This window comes from Nicotiana tabacum, unplaced genomic scaffold, assembly GCF_000715075.1.
Source record: "Nicotiana tabacum cultivar K326 unplaced genomic scaffold, ASM71507v2 Un00007, whole genome shotgun sequence".
In the NCBI taxonomy this organism is placed as follows: Eukaryota; Viridiplantae; Streptophyta; class Magnoliopsida; order Solanales; family Solanaceae; genus Nicotiana; species Nicotiana tabacum.
The window spans coordinates 914,776-931,577 of NW_027438245.1; positions in this window are offsets into that span (position 1 = coordinate 914,776).

Consider the following 16,802-nt stretch of genomic DNA (forward strand, 5'->3'; position numbering starts at 1 on the left):
CTAAACTTAGGATGTGCGTCTCCTGTTGGTACCTGAACTTAGGAAGTGCGTCTCCTATGGTAGAAATGGATCTAGGAAGTGCGTCTCCTATTGGTACAATGGATCTAGGAAGTGCGTCTCCTATTGGTACAATGGATCTAGGAAGTGCGTCTCCTATTGGTACAATGGATTTAGGAAGTGCGTCTCCTATGGGTAAAAATAAACTTTAGGAGGAAATACATCTCCTATGGGTAAAGACGTGGAATGTATGCCTCTGTTATCTGGGCGGGCTCCCAACTTCAATACTTAAAATAAAAAGACTGAAACCAACATATCCTATTTGAGGGCGGATGAACCCAACATATCCTATTTGAGGGCGGATGAACCCAACATATCCTATTTGATGGCGGATGAACCCAACAGATCCTATTTGAGGGCGGATGAACCCGACAGATCCTATTTGAGGGCGGATGAACCCGACAGATCCTATTTGAGGGCGGATGAACCCGACAGATCCTATTTGAGGGCGGATGAACCCGACAGATCCTATTTGAGGGCGGATGAACCCGACAGATCCTATTTGAGGGCGGATGAACCCGACATATCCTATTTGAGGGCGGATGAACCCGACATATCCTATTTGAGGGCGGATGAACCCGACATATCCTATTTGAGGGCGGATGAACCCGACATATCCTATTTGAGGGCGGATGAACCCCACATATCCTATTTGAGGGCGGATGAACCCAACAAATCCTATTTGAGGGCGGATGAACCCAAACTATCTTTAAGACTTGAAAATGTCTTACCTCGAATACTTGCTGGGGATTGGGATGAATTTTCCTTTTCTACCTTCCCCATTTTTTATTATTATTCTTTTTTTTTATTCCTTTTTTGTTTTGTTTTTGCATAGCTTCTTCCTTCAAAGACTACCTCCCTTGATTTACTTACCTGTTGGGGGTAAAATGCTATCAGCTGGGGGTACCTGACTTCCAGAAAATTTTTCTAAATGGAAGGAAAATTTTCTGCCCCAGTTTGATAATATCCCTTGTGGCACGCAGTTCTGGCATCAATGCCATTTCCTTTACCTGTTTCAAATCAAACAAAATTGTTAGTTTAAAACATGGTGGTTGGTTGTAATACTCCTAACGGGATGGCTTTTCCTTTTTTCCTTCCTTGCTTTGCGTTTCACAACTTGTTGGGGACGATTTTATTTGCTGGGTACAATCCCTTTCTGCTGGGGATATCCCTCTTCTTTTGTGGCATAGCTCGGAAACTGGAATTTCCCCGACCTTTTAGTCTAGTATGGATTTCGCCAAATCATGCTCACTGCTTTCCTTGCTTTGTCCATGGGCCTTGGCCTTGAGGTTTATAACTTTTGATAAAGGCAACGGTATCCCTCTTGACGCTTGTCAATCCTTCTGTCAATTCCCTTTTGCTGGGGATACCTTTCTGACACTGGCTTCGCGTTTGTTCCCTGCTGACTATACCACTTGGATGTACTAGTCAAATCTTATTTTGGAAAGCTGATGGCATATTTTAAAGTCATTTCATACTTGTTTTGACCGGACAGACTCTATTGGGGAAATTTTTTATGAAAGGAGAAAGATAGCAGAAACAAAATAAAAGACAAAGGAAACGGTGACTCTTTTACAAAAGAAACTATAAATAAAAACTATCAAACGCAGATACCGACTCTAATGGCCATGACATGCGTATGTGGCCTATCCTCTGCCGTCAATCATCTTTCAAGATCTTCAATTGGTGATTCCCCATCTGATTCTTGATCTTATTCGACTTGTAGTGCCCGAAGGGTTTTCACTATCAAGTCTCTCTCATTTTTGGCTTTTCTCTCAGCTTTCATCGCCTTATGGTGCCTGTGAAGGTTTTCACCAATAAGACTCTCTCATTTTATATCTCTCTCCAGCTGGGGGGATTTGGAGTGTTGCCGGTATGACTCTTTCTGTTGGAGATTAGAGTCCTTTCTGCTGTGGAACAGAATGTTATGTTCGCCGGTAAGACTCTTCATTTGTCTGACTTGGCATCTTTTGAAGACTGATCAGAAGGTCTTTCTTTGGACCGTAATGTGGGTTTTGGATAGGTTAGAAAGAAAGGGTATAAAAGGCTCAAAAATACATTAATTTTGGGTTATTAGTTACAACCTTCGGAATTAGATTTATTTACATCAAACGCAACTTTTTGCCCCAGTTTCTTGCTTGGGGATATTTTAATTGATGATTTCTTCGTTTTTCAAAACTATGATCGAGCCGTGAAGCGCCTACGTATCCTCTTTGAGGAATCAGGTCAAACGTAGTTCCCAATTCCTCTGTTTCATTTCGACTTTTTTTTTTGTTATCATTTTCTTTTTTTTCGTTTTGTTGTTTTCTTTTCTTTCTCTTTTTTTTTCTTTCGTTTACCTGCCGCGCTTGCGTATTCTATCCGTTGCTATTAATTCCGAACGAGGGGTATGAAAGGAAAATAAATAAGGCTCAAAAGGGGTTAACGAAGGATAAGGTGTTTGGGTAGCAGAACAAAATGCCTTCGTCATTCCAGTCTTCAAAACATGCCAAGTGCAAACAACACAATTAAACAATAGATTTATAGTCTCTTCCGATGGTGCTGGACTTGACAATTATATTCAACATATGTTTGTTCATTTGTCACTTCTAAAGCACCGTTGGGCGACACTCTCATTCTCATTATTATGAACGACCCTCATGCCAATTTAGGCGAATCTTTCTTTAATGGTTTTCTTTGCGTTTAACTTGCCCCAGTTCCATATGACTCGAGCTCTGAATAATCTCAAACCGTCCTTATTTTCTTTAAATGGTCTGATCGCCTTTCCAGGGTTTTATGATTAACTTTAAAGACTAGGCCCAAAGTGTGTGCGCATGACATGTCCCTAGAATCGGCATTGAACGAAATGATAAAAGGACTAAACAAAAGACGACTGGAACTAACAAAAGACCGACTTTGTATTAGACTACCGGCGAAATGGTTTGAATAATAAAACAAACAAAACAACCAGAATAAAATCCTAACACAATTTGGACAAAATTTAAACAAACTGTTATGACAAAATGGAGAGATAAGAAGGTTTGACACAGGACAAAATCCCAATTACAACCTTAATAATCCGAACAACAGAAATGACCACAAAATAAGCCACCACAAGCTTCTCTTTTGCTGACCAAGGAAACGAAGCGTCCTCCCACTTTAGCAAAAACTGGCATCTTAGCCACTGAGCTTCGCATCAGTATTGTCGAGACCATTACCAGTTTCAACCTCATCAACCTCCGTCGACAAGTTCTCGAAGGGGTTCGAGTGCTCCATGTCACTGTTATTGATCACAATCCGCCCTTCTTGGATCATTCTTTCTATTTCTCTTTTCAAATCCCGACAGCTTTCAACACTGTGCCCCTGGACATTGAAATGGTATTCACACCTTTTAGAAGGGTCAAAGCTTCTTGCACGTGGGTCCACACGATTTGGAGGAATAGGTGCAATCATGTCATGATTCTTTAATTTCTCAAATAAGCTTTCATAGGACTCTCCTATTGGTGTAAAATTATCTTTCAACCTTTGTTCCCCTTTATACCACTGGCTTGGCTGTGGGTTATAGGGCACCTGAAAATTTTGTGGAGACTTCTGGAGATTTTGTGATACTCGTGCTCGCCTCCTGGGGTGTTTTGGTGGCGGGACAACATACTTCGAGATGTTCTCCTGGGACCTCTTCTAGATCTTTGAAGGCAACACTCTTTTGGCCTGCCAACCCTTGCATGTTTTCCAACCATTGTTCTAAGCTTTTCACTCTTCGGGTCATTTCTTCCTGTACCATCTTTCGGGCAGGCTTCTCAGTTTTTGCAGCAAGATCAAACGAGTACGAGTGGTACTCAGGAGAGTGGTACTGCTCTTGTTGTGTCGCAAATTGTAACTCATGACGAGGAACCTTCCCACTCTGAGTCTCTGGAGCACTTGTAACAGCTTCGACGTTAGTTGTCATTTTCTTTGAGGCACAAACCAACCACCTCAACTTTCTTCACAATTCAAAACCAAATATGTTAGAATGGACTCAGTCGGTCCTTATTATTATCAATATATATATATTTATTTATTTATTTATTTATTTACCTTTGTTTTTCTTTTTCTTTTTTTTCTCTTTTTTATCATTTTTTTTGTGTGTGGTCGAATCTTATGGAGATTGCCTACGTATCATGACCCCGCATGAATCAGACCTTGCGTAGTTCGGACCAATAAAAGATAAACAATACTAAACACACATTTTTTTTAAAAAAAATTTAAAACAAACTGGGTTTCAAGGATTTAAAGATTACCCACAAACTTGAAAATTAAACAACCCGCATGTTCTAATCAAAAGATTGGTAGACTCAAAAACAAAATTCCAGCTCCCTTTCTCTGTTCGACAAATGCAACCAAATGGTTATTTTTTTTTTTGCAAATGTGGCCCCTTCCAATTTTCACATGAATTTTGAGGCCGGGGAGGATTATTTTGACACTTTAAAACTTGTCCATTCTTTTACGAAAATAACCTTTTGACAACTGGAAGATACTCTAAGGCTATTTCGGCAAGAACGGTTTAAGACGCGGCCGAAGCTGGCTCGGCTTATTATGACAAAATTTTCAAACGGTATTCACCTGACCGTCGACTCTTTTTTTCAAATTATAATAAAAATTTGGTGCTGCAAAACACGGCCCTTCAGTGTCTCGGGGACGAAAATTTTTTAAGGCTGTGTGGGTCAATTGGGCAAAAAATCCTAGACATGACCCAAAAGGTGGCTGTTTATGCAAAGTCAGCCTTCCGGCGTCCCTTTCGGGAACATTCGACTATTTATGACAAACAGCACCTCCTGACTTAGTTATGACTCTTTTATTGTTTTTCGAAAATAGGAAACCCAATACTGCAAACACGGCCAGTCAACGTCTCGGGGACGAAGATTTTTAAGGCTGTGTGGGTCAATCGGTCCTAATCTTAAAAATGACCCAAAGGTGGCTGTTTATGCAAAGTCAGCCTTCCGGCGTCCCTTTCGGGAACATTCGGTTATGTCTTGATAAAACAGCGTCGCCCGACTTCTTTATGACAAAAATTAAAATTTGACATGCATTTTTTGTTATTATTATTATTATTTGTTGTTTTTTTGGCTTTTTAGCAAAAGGTGGGGTTGGACCCGATGAGGGTTGCCTACGTATCTCACATCCGGTGAGAATCAAACCCGCGTAGTTCGGGCAAAAGAACTACTTAAAAAGAAGAAATGAAGTATATTTTTTGGATTTTTGATTAATCTTTTTTTTTTTAAAGAAATACTTCTAAGATATATTTTTGAATTTCATTTGCTTTTTTCTTTTATTCTAAAGAAGAAAAATATATTTTTTGGAATTTTACCTTTAATAAAAGAAACGCTTTAAAATTTTTTTTTTTGAATTTTGAATTCCCTTTCAATTTTGAAAGAAGAATCAAAATATTCTCGGATTTTTTATTTTATATTTTTTTTTATTTTGTTTATTTAGTTTTTTTTTTAAAAAGCAATTGAAAAGACTTTGTAAAGAAGTCAATAATGGAAAATATTTTTGGATTATTTGTTTTGAGAATTGGGATTCTAAAAACTTTTGGCAAGACAATTGTTCTTGGAACAGATAAAGATATATATAAATTTTTTTGAAAAATAAGAAAAACTTTTTTAGATTTTATATATATATATATATATATATATATATATACTTGCGACAGATAATGAAAGACTCCTTTTATTTTTCTTTTATATATTTTTTTGCATTTTCATAAGCAAATAAATAATAAAAAAAACCATTTTTTTTATTTTTTAAAATAAGACTCTTTTTTCATTTTCTTTTTAATGGCAAGACAAACTATATATCTTTTCTCCTTTTTTTTTTCGAAAAACAAAACAGAGCGACGACCTTTTTTTTCCTTTGCTTTTAATAAAGCAAACTAGCACATTTTTTATTTTCTCAAAATTTCGGCAGAGTTTCGACACTACTTGGACATTTGTTTTTTTTATTTTCTAACAATAAGTAGTTATATCTCTACACTGTTATTTTCTCCTCTTTTCCACTATTTTCTAATTTGTGGATAATGATGAAAACATACACAATCTTTTTTTTTTTCGAATTTTCAATGTTTTTTTCAATGTTTTTTTTATTATATATATACATATATATTTTATTTTTTATATCTATTATATTTTCAAAAATGTGGCATGGGGGACATAGGGAATTTCAAGACTTCTTGGATTCCGCAAATGTTCCCCATGTGCTTTTCCAAAAATGAAGCGTGGGGGACATAGAGAATTCCAAGACTTCTTGGATTCCACAAATGTTCCTCATGCTTTGATTAAAATAACAACATGCTGGAAATGACCAAATGACCCATACGCCCTTGACTAAATACAACATGTAGCACATAGGATGCCGAAAGATTGTCTATTATTTTCAGGTTGCTTGTCCTAGACGGACCCAACCCCTATGTTGAGTCCCCTAAGTCAAATGCACATGATGCAAATAAACGTTCCTACTAGGGATCCGGCATGTGGCTTTGTTATACTAGGTTCAGAACCTGGGTGTTTGTTCTAGACCTGGCTTACCCGAGCGGACAGCTCGAGCCGAGGGGGGCAGCGTACCGGGAATACAGAAGCTTCACCGGCTTAGCAACTTGTCCGAACCTCGTTCTAAATTGGGATTTGACACAATACAGAAAAGAAGTCATACGAAGTACGCCCTTCTTCATGATTTAGAAGACTCAGAAAGTATAGGGGTTTCGGCACAGTTTATATACAGTTCACGTAATATCAAAGCAGTAAAAGCAACATTTAGCACATTAGGCTCAAACAAGTAAAAATCAGATAATAAATAAAGCCAAATAATAACAATTATTTTAAGCTCGAATTCTTAACCCTGAACCAGTGGTTCTGGTTATTATCCCCAGCAGAGTCGCCAGAGCTGTCACACCTCCTTTTTCCGCGCACGAGGGGGCGCAGGGGGAGTTTTTTCCAATTAAAGGACAATCGAAACGGGATTGGTTTAATTATTTCAGAGTCGCCACTTGGGAGATTTAGGGTGTCCCATGTCACCAATTTTAATCCCGAATCGAGGAAATGAATGACTCTATATTACAGTCTGCATACCAGAAATCTAGATAAGGAATTTTGTTAACCCGGGAGAAGGTGTTAGGCATTCCCGAGTTCCGTGGTTCTAGCACGGTCGCTCAACTATTATATTTGGCTTGATTATCTGATTTTAAATACAATATGAACTTATGTGCAAATTTTATCTTTTAACAGCTTTATTATTATTGTTTTTACAAGAATGTGAACGTCGCTTAAAACATATGTCTTTGGACTGTGTCACATGAAATGCGCCCACAATCCGGAACATATTTTATTTGACGTTTTGGGATTTGGATTTGGGTCGCATGAAATGCGCACCCAAGTTTAAGAAATTAAATTATTAAACACGTGCCTAAAGAGACTATCGCGTTATTATTTTGCGGAGGCCGTGAAATTCGCTAAACGACCCTCCTGAATTCTAAGTAATTTTAAACAAGTATTTACTGAGGGCCCCGCAATTTGGGTTTTTATTCGGCGAGGCTCATCTCATTCTTATTTTTTTTAAAAAAAGGAATTTGCAACGTCATGGACATGCATCTCGGGCCACGTCACAATCAATGTGCCCGTGACTAGAGACATATTTCGACTCCGTTGAGATTTGGATTTGGGTCACATAAATGTGCACCCGAGTTTAGGGAGATGACATTATTAAAGGCGCGCCTAAAGCGACTAGCGCATTGTTATTTTGGGGAAGGCCGTAAAATTCGCTAAACGGCACGTCCCGAATTCTAATTATTTAATATATACTTTTAGAGGGCCCCGCAGCTTGTGCATTTTTCGAGGCTCGTCTCATTTGTATTTATTTATTTATTTTTATATATATATTTTCTTTAAAAGAAGAGGTAAACTTAAGGTTACTACATTTTTACTTTATCTATTTAAAGAGTTAACTCAAAATTATTAAAATATATTGCAAGCCATGCTGTACGCAATGCACTAGTGGTTCATGACAAGTTCCATTTAACTATGTTCCGAATTGGAGCCGGGTCACATGAGATGCACCCCCGGTTCCTTTAATCTAATTACATGCAAACCAACAATATTGCCACAAATTACTAATTTGACGCTATTTATAAACTATCATTCTTTTCCCTCTAAATCTAGTTTAATGAAATATAAGCTACTAATCTAACAATAAATGGCAAACGTCTAACAATTAGTGATAAACAAAAATATAAAACTAACAACAGAACATAACATTAACAAACAACAATAAACTAACATGACGAGATAAACTTCACAATACGGCAAATGTACTACTACTAACTCAAATTCATCGAAACAAGACATGGAAGCAAAGAACACACCGAGACAAAAATAACATGAATACTCACGTTTAACAGCAACGTCGAGTTTCAATATCTCGACCTCGCCAAAATGGACAGCAACAACCTTGGCGTACCGGGCCTCGACGAACCAAAGTCGACCTCGACGGAACTCATCCCGGACAGAACTTCTGGGCTGTTTTGTTGAACGTTTTCGTTAGGTTTCAGCTTGTGCGTATGTGTGTTTTCTTGGTCAGTCATGGCGAGGGGAAAAGGTCATTCATGGCTAGACGTTGCAGGCAGCCATTTGGACGTGGGGGTGCGACTGGATGGTCACCTTGGGCAGTGACGACGGGGGGGTGCGATGACGAGGGGTCAGCTGTTGGTGGACTGCTTGGTCGACAAGGCTGGATGACGGGACTGGGGCGTGGTGGTTTCCGGCGTTGGTTTGGACAATGACGACGCAAGAGCTCGCTGGCCGGGGATAGGGTGGTGCGACTGTGGTTTTGTTGGTTATGGCGTTTGGACGGTGGGGTTGCGGGCAGTGGTTGACGGGGAGGGCTCCTAGGTTTTTGCTAGGGTTTTGTGGTGAGGAAGAAGGCGATGGGGCTGGTGGTTTTGCTGGACGTGAGGAGGAGGGGGTTCGACTGCTGGGTAGTGACGACGAGGTGATGGTTGTTTGACGATGGTTTAGGGTGGTCGGAGGTTTTTGTGGACTGGTTTCTGTCACCTGCTCCTTTTAACGTGGGGTGGCGTTCGGACAGTGGAGGTGAGCGATGGAGCTTGGGAGGAGACGGGGTGGTCGCTGATGGTAGTTCCGGCGAGGGGGAAGTGGGGAATGGAGTTTGGGAGGAGGAGGGTGATGGTTTGTTGGTGGTCGTCCTCGCTGCGACAGTAGGGGTCGTTAATGGTGGTTTTGGGGTGTTGATGGTGGTGGAACGAGCGTGGGGAGGGGGTCCGGTGGTCGAAGGGCTTTTTTTTCAGTAGGTTTTTTTTTGGTTTTTTAAAGAAGATGGAGGAACAGTGGTCGTTTGCAGTAGGTTTTCTCCTTCTTCTTTTTAAGAAGAAGGTCTACAGTAGCTATCTCTAAAAAAAACGGAAGTCCCCCTTTTTGGCTTATTTGTCCGTGTTTTGTAATGTTTTGCCAAGAAAAATGAGCCCCACGCGTGGTGGGGTTCAAGGTTTATGTCCCCCACGCGTGGTGGGGTTCCCCGTGTACGGTGGACTCGGTTTATTATGGGCTAGGTCCGAAAATTAGGCCTAAAAACCGGGTAGTTTGAACCCGAATATTATTCTTTTGCCCGGAGCCGAGAAATTGAAAACGTTGCTTAACTAGTCCTACGTAAACAAAATAACTACCAAAAATAAGACTAGTATTTAAACAAAATTATATCTTTTTTTAAAAAAAATATTTTTTCAAGATTTAAAATAGCTACAAAATATTAATAAAACCATTTTGTGTAATTTCGTTTTTTAAATATTAAGATAAAATATGAGGTAATATTTTTGTATTTTTCAAAGTTAAAATGACTATAAAACCTTAATAGAACTATATTTTATTTATTTTTTTGTAATTTTCGAAATTATATAAAGTACAAAAATAAAGTGCAATTTTTGTATTTTTCAAGTTTATGAGAGATAAATAAACTAAAATTTATATATATATTTTTGAATTTTTCTTTTTGCAACGAAATAAAGTAAAATAGTTAAAATAGCTATACTAGACCCAATTTCACATATTCACGCTAAAAATGTGAAAATTCTCGGGGAGGGTCAAAAATCACGTGCTTACAGGTATACATTTATGATTTTGCCCACAGGGGACGAGATGATATGTGTGATAACCCAAAAGGTCATCACTTGTTTTAGAAATGAATTCCATGTTCCAAGGCCTTAAAACCTCCTTTTTGTCTCACCTCGATTTGCGTGCACACTCCGAGCTTGTATCTGGAAAGCAATGTTGTGAAAATCTGTAAAAAAAAATGATGAATTTTGCATTTAAAATGAATTTAGGTTGACTTAGGTCAACATTGTGGATAAACGAACCTAGACCCGTGATTTGACGGTCCCAGAGGGTCCGTAGAAAAATATGGGACTTGGGCGTATGCCCGGAATTGAATTCTGAGGTCTCATGCCCGAGATATGAAATTTTACAGAATTTTTTTTTCTGGAATATATATGAGTTTTTGGATATGAAGTATGTTTGAAATTGATGGTATCGGGCCCGTATTTTGTTTCTAGAGCCTGCTATAGACCTTATATATGATTTAAGTTGAGCCTGTAAAATTTGGTAAGAAACAGACTTGAAATGACGTGATTCGGAACCTTAGTTGTAAAATTTGAAACGTTGAAAGTTCATGAGATTTATTTTTCTTTTAATGGTAAATTCATAGTTAATGATGTTATTTTGGAGATTTAATTGCACGAGCAAGTCCGTATGATGTTTTTAGGTTGGTGTGCATGTTTGGTTTGGAGCCCAAGGGCTCAGGTGAGTTTTGGATAGGCCACGGAGAGAGATTTGCACTTAGGAATTTCTGGTATGTTGCATGTCTACAGGCTTCGTATTTGCGAAGCCTGGCTCGCATCCAAGATCACAAATGCGAAAAAAGGCCTGGGCAGGCCTGATCGCAAATGCGGAAGACGCAAGTCGCAAATGCGACGTCTGCCTCGCAAATGAACCCCCTAGGAATATGGGGTGGTCGCAAATACTATAAAAATCTTCAAAAATACGAAGATGGTAGTCTTCTGAAGGGTTCGCAATTGCGATATCTGCGACCTGCAAATTCATAACTTTTAGGTGGAAATTAGGTGTTTTGGGTAGAGTCTAGGTTTTCTTATTTTGAGGATTTGGACCTCGATTTGAGGTCTGATTTCAAAACAAATTATATATTTGGGTTCGTGGGTGAATGGGTAAAGCATTGAAAAACTCATTTTCATGCATTAGAATTGATTCATTTAGTATTTATTGATATAATTAACTTGTGGCTAGACACAAGCGAATTGGTGGTTGAAACGAGAGGTAAAGCGGTAGTTAAGGCTTGAATTGTGTTTGTGGCATCGAGGTAAGTGTTTGGCCTAACCTTAGCTTGAGGGATTAAGAGCTGAGTCTTATTTTTTATGTGTTAATTGTGGAGTATGACATATAGGTATGGCGACAAGTATCTATACGTTGGTGTCAAGAACGCCCTTGAGTCTTGTATTGTAATTATTGTGAATCCGTTGTAATTGATTCATGCTTATTATGATGATTCTCATTATTATCTCCCTTGCCGGGATATTATTGTTAAAGATATTGTCTCCACTACTGGGATATTATTGCTTAAGAAAGTGCCTCCCTTGCCGATATGTTATTGTTTATGAAATTGTCTCCCTTGCCGGGATGTTGTTTTATACTCTTGTTCCCTTGCCAGGATTCTTTTGTGATTGATGTTAATATGAAATAGGAGCGGGTTCCATGCCTGCAACAAGATATATGAAATGGGTGCGTGTTGCACGCCTGCAACAAGATATATGAAATGGGAGCGGGTTGCACGCCTGCAACGAGATATATTTGAAATGGGAGCGGGTTGCATGCCTGCAACGAGAAGGAAATGAAAGTGAATATTGTATTTGATTTCCTTATTCTTGTTGGAAATTGAATTTTAGTTCTTTACATTTCTCTTTGGTATTCTGTTGTTATTTGATACTCCCCGCAGCATGTATCCCTCTCCTATCTTAGCTGTAATTATCTGCTTTTATTTTCCATTGTATATGATTTAACTGCACAGGGTTATTTAGTAGTCTGGTCCTAGCCTCGTCACCACTTCGCCGAGGTTAGGCTAGGCACTTACCAGCACATGGGGTCGGTTGTCCTTTCTATTTTTTACTTATTCAGATATAGATTCGTGTATTTCTATTCAGACTTTATTTGTAGTACTCTTAGATAGTCTGTGAAATTGTGACACCAAATTCTTGGTAGAGTTGTATTTAAACTTCCGCAGTTTGTATTAAGTTGAATTATCAGATTATGTCTTCCGCTTTGTTATTGATATTATTATTTCCGCTGTTTAATATGTTTTTTTTAAATTATAAGGACTTAAAAAAATAAAAAGGTTAAGTAATTAGAATAATTTGGCTTGCCTAGCTTCCACTAGTAGGCGACATCACGACTCCCGATGGTGGGGAAATTCAGGTCGTGACAATATGATGGGACGCCCTCAGAGGCCTGATGATGTTATGAAACATGTACCTATGCATGTCATGACATTCATACGCATATGCATGACACTATGATTATTTCATGATTTGCAGAGTTATCAAGACTTACAGGTTGAGTCATTTACTCTATATTTCTTCCATGTCTGTTATGTATTTATTTATGTGCCTTACATACTCGTTACATTATTCGTACTGACGTCGCTTTTGTATGGGGACACTGCGTTTCATGCCCGCAAGTCCCGATAGACAGTTTGAGAGCCCTCCAAGTTGGCTATCAGCTTAGCGGAAGATGTTGGTACGCTCCATTTGCTTCGGAGTTGCTTGTTTGGTTAGTACGATTTAGACATATATTGTTTGGGATGGCGGGACTCTGTCCCGACCTTTATGAAAATTATGTATTCTTAGAGGCTTGTAGACAGATCTCATGTAAGATTGTATGGACTTGTCGGCCTATATTCAGTGTACGAGTGATTATCTTGGCTTTATAGGCCCGTATGTCATAAGTATAAGTCGGTATATCAGGTTGGGTCATTTTATGTCGAGTATTCTCTCATGTTTTATTCTTGTTACCTCATACAGTCCTTCTGGCCCATTTACCCATGTTGATGTAATAACAAAGATACGTTATGTTGGTACTCGGTTGAGTAAGGCACCGGGTGCCCGTCGTGGCTCATCAGTTTGGGTCGTGACATTGACAACTCAACCAATCAAATCATTCCTAATATATGAATTTCAACCAAGCCACTTTTCGTAATCTCTGATCATAAGTCACGACTTCCAAACATTACACACATGGCACCTTGTGCCCGTATTTTTCATATCAATTTCATACGGCAAAATCCACGCTCTACCAAGTACATAGTATCCATGATAAATGCTAATAAATAATATTGCAGGAATATATGCATATACAATCAAGCAAAAATGTTGTTTCTGAACCAAACAGGAAATCATGAGCAAATGAGTTTGTTTTAGAAAATATTTGGGTGAAGATAAAAATATTTACAAATAAAATAATGCATTTGATAAGCTACTGATTTGAATATAGAATTTAATAAATTAAAACATAATAGTAATTCCTTTGAAGTAAATTAGAAATATTAGACAAGGTAAGGAGATTAAGTTGAGAAATCGGTTAAAGTGAGATATGACATCTATTGAAAGTAGTAAGGTACCGAATGAAACGATGAGCTTTAACTTAAGAGTCACATAAGGTAAGCATGTTATTAATTCTTTTAGTGAAAATTGTTATGTTACTAACAACTCAAAATAGAAACCCCTGGGCATCCTCGCCCTTTTGCACTGCAGAATGTCGGAGGCTGGAGTCTACCAAACCTCTAAAGTCGAGTCTGCCTCTCGTCCGACATAACTGGTACCACAAACTCCTAAGCTGGTGCAACCGGCTGGACTGGAGGCGCCCCGGTGTCTGGAGTCCCTGCACAACCTGCTCAGGTGTGCGAGCAATGGGAGTCTGGGTGCCTCACCTGGCCTGAGAAGTAGATGCGGCCGTAGTAACTGAAATATCCTAAGCCAACCCAGTACACACTCATAAGATCTAAGCTAAAGCCTCCTAAAGGCCTGGAATCACAATGGGCAACAGCTGGTGCCTGAACTGGTACTATTGTAGCGTCCACAACTGGGACTTGATCCTGAACTGGGGCAGCTGGTGGATCTGCATGTGTTTCCCTAGCTGCTCTGCCCCTACCACGGCCTCGATCGCATCCTTGGTCTCTGGTGGCCCCAACTAGTGGAAGTAGTGGTCGTCCACCCCGTCCGGTAGCTTGTGTCCTCACCATCTATGAGAGAATGGAATAATAAAAGTTTATTATTCGGATCAACAAATTCGCACGACAAGAATTTCAAGAATATGAAGAATTTTCCTAAAGGTTCTGCAGCCTCCCGAGGATAAATACAGATGTCTCCGTAACGATCCACGAGACTCTACTAAACCGGCTCATGACTTGCAAGACCTATGTAACCTAGGCCCTGATACCAACTTGTCACCACCCCAAATACCGGTCGTGATGGCACTTATCACATTACTAGGCAAGTCAACCAATAAATGAATCACACCCTTTTTCCTTTAACCATAAGCCATTTTCTAACACAAGTTTTAAATACCAAATTTCATTATAAACATTTAAAGCAACAGAAAAATATACGAAAGTCATATAAACAGTAAATTAAACAGCCTAGAGCCTGTAATACAAGTCTGAATACCTACTATATCAATAATCTAGAAAATGCGAAAAGATAACAAGATAGGAGGGAGAAAACAGGGCTGCGGATGCCATGCAGCTACCTCGAAATCTTCGACAACGCTGAATCAGCTGAAAGCCCTCACTCGGCCGCTCGGGCACCTGGATCTGCACCCAAGGTGCAGGGAGTAACGTGAGTACGCCAACTTAGTAAGTAACTAAGGTAAATAAGGACTGAAAGTAGTGACGAGCAATTCAAAAACATATAACTGAATAATCAACAGGATAACGGGTCAACTTTACCATTTAAACTCAGTTCATCATAAAATCAACATTTCCAGTTTAAAACATTTGAAATCAGATACTTAGTAATATATCCAACTGAAGCTTATTAGAAAGGAGAGTGAAAGCAGTGAAAACATCACAACAGGGCCCCTCGAGCAAGGAATCACTAAGAATATGGCCCCTCGGGCAGCCTCTCAGTCACTCGTGACTCAACTCTCGTCACTCGGTACTCACTCTCAGCACTCAGCTCCTTAATATTTCATCATAACAGAAATCATAGTAATCATTACGGCGCGTAGCCCAATCCATAATTTATAGTCGACTACGCTCACTGGGGGTATACAGACTCCGGAGGGGCTCCTACAGCCCAAGCGTCATATCACTACGGCGTGCAGCCCGATCCAAATGTATATCGCTGCGGCATACAACCCGATTCATATAAGTATCGCTGCAGCGTGCAACCCAATCCATAATATATACATTTAGTATCCTCACTATTTGGTTCTCAACCTCTTTTGGTCCCTAACCTCACAGCCTCTCGGGCATAACAATAAAACATAAGGAACTCGGCCCAAACAGTCCTCACAATTCGAAGTAGAGTGATAAAACTAGCTTTAAACTTTTAAACAGCTAAAACATAACTGAGGATATGCTTTCAGTAAATATAGTGAGGAAAAATAGTAAAAATGCCCCAAAGGTTCTCAACAGGTCGGCACAAGGCCTCAAATATATCATACAACCCATAATACAGTATAAACGACTAAAGTACGAAATAGATAAAGTTTCAAATCAAATACGCGGCTCAATAGTCGCTACGGGACGGACCAAGTCACAATCCCTATCGTTGCACGCCCACACGCTCGTCACCTAGCATGTGCGTTACTACATTTATCAAAAACAAGTCAAATACCGGGGTTTGTACTCTCAGTTCCAGATTTACAGTGGTTACTTACCTCAACCTGGTAAAACTACTACTCCACGACGCCTTTGCCCCTCGAATTGGTCTCCACTCGCGTTGAATCTATCCAAAATCAGAATCATGGCGTCAAAATATGCTAAGGGAACGAAGCCAAATTGAAAACAATTGAAAAATACCAAAAATCCCGAAATTGGTCAAACCCGACCCCCGGGTTCACGTCTAGGAATTCGAAAATTTTCACGTCAATGGATTCCTTATCTCCCCACGAGTTTATACATACCAAGAACATCAAAATCTATCCACAAATGACCCTTCAAATCCCAAATGTTTGGTCTCCAATTTCAAGCCCTAATTCTTCAATTTTAGGCTTAGATTCCATGATTTTCTAGGTGAAATTCACATAATAATCGAGTTTTTAGTCCAGAATGCTTACCTCCAAACATTTCCCTTTGAATCCCTCTTCAATATCCATCAAAAATCTCCAAAAACGATCAACTATGGAGGAAATAAACATAATCCTCGCGGACAAGACGAGTTTTAAAACCTTCTGCCCAGGCATAAATTCCTTTTTCGCGAACGCGGTCAAACCCTCGCGTTCGCGAAGAACAAATTTGCTTTGACCAATTTTTCTCCTACGCGTTCGTCACCAAGACCTCGCGAACGTGATGCTTTACCCAGACAAAACTTCGCGAATGCGCCACATCAATCGCGAATGCGTTGGGTTAATTTCACTGAAGCCCCGCATCTAAATTCCTTCTATGCGAACACGACTACACGCGCGCGAACGCGAGGCACAATATTGCAGCCCTTCGCGAATGCA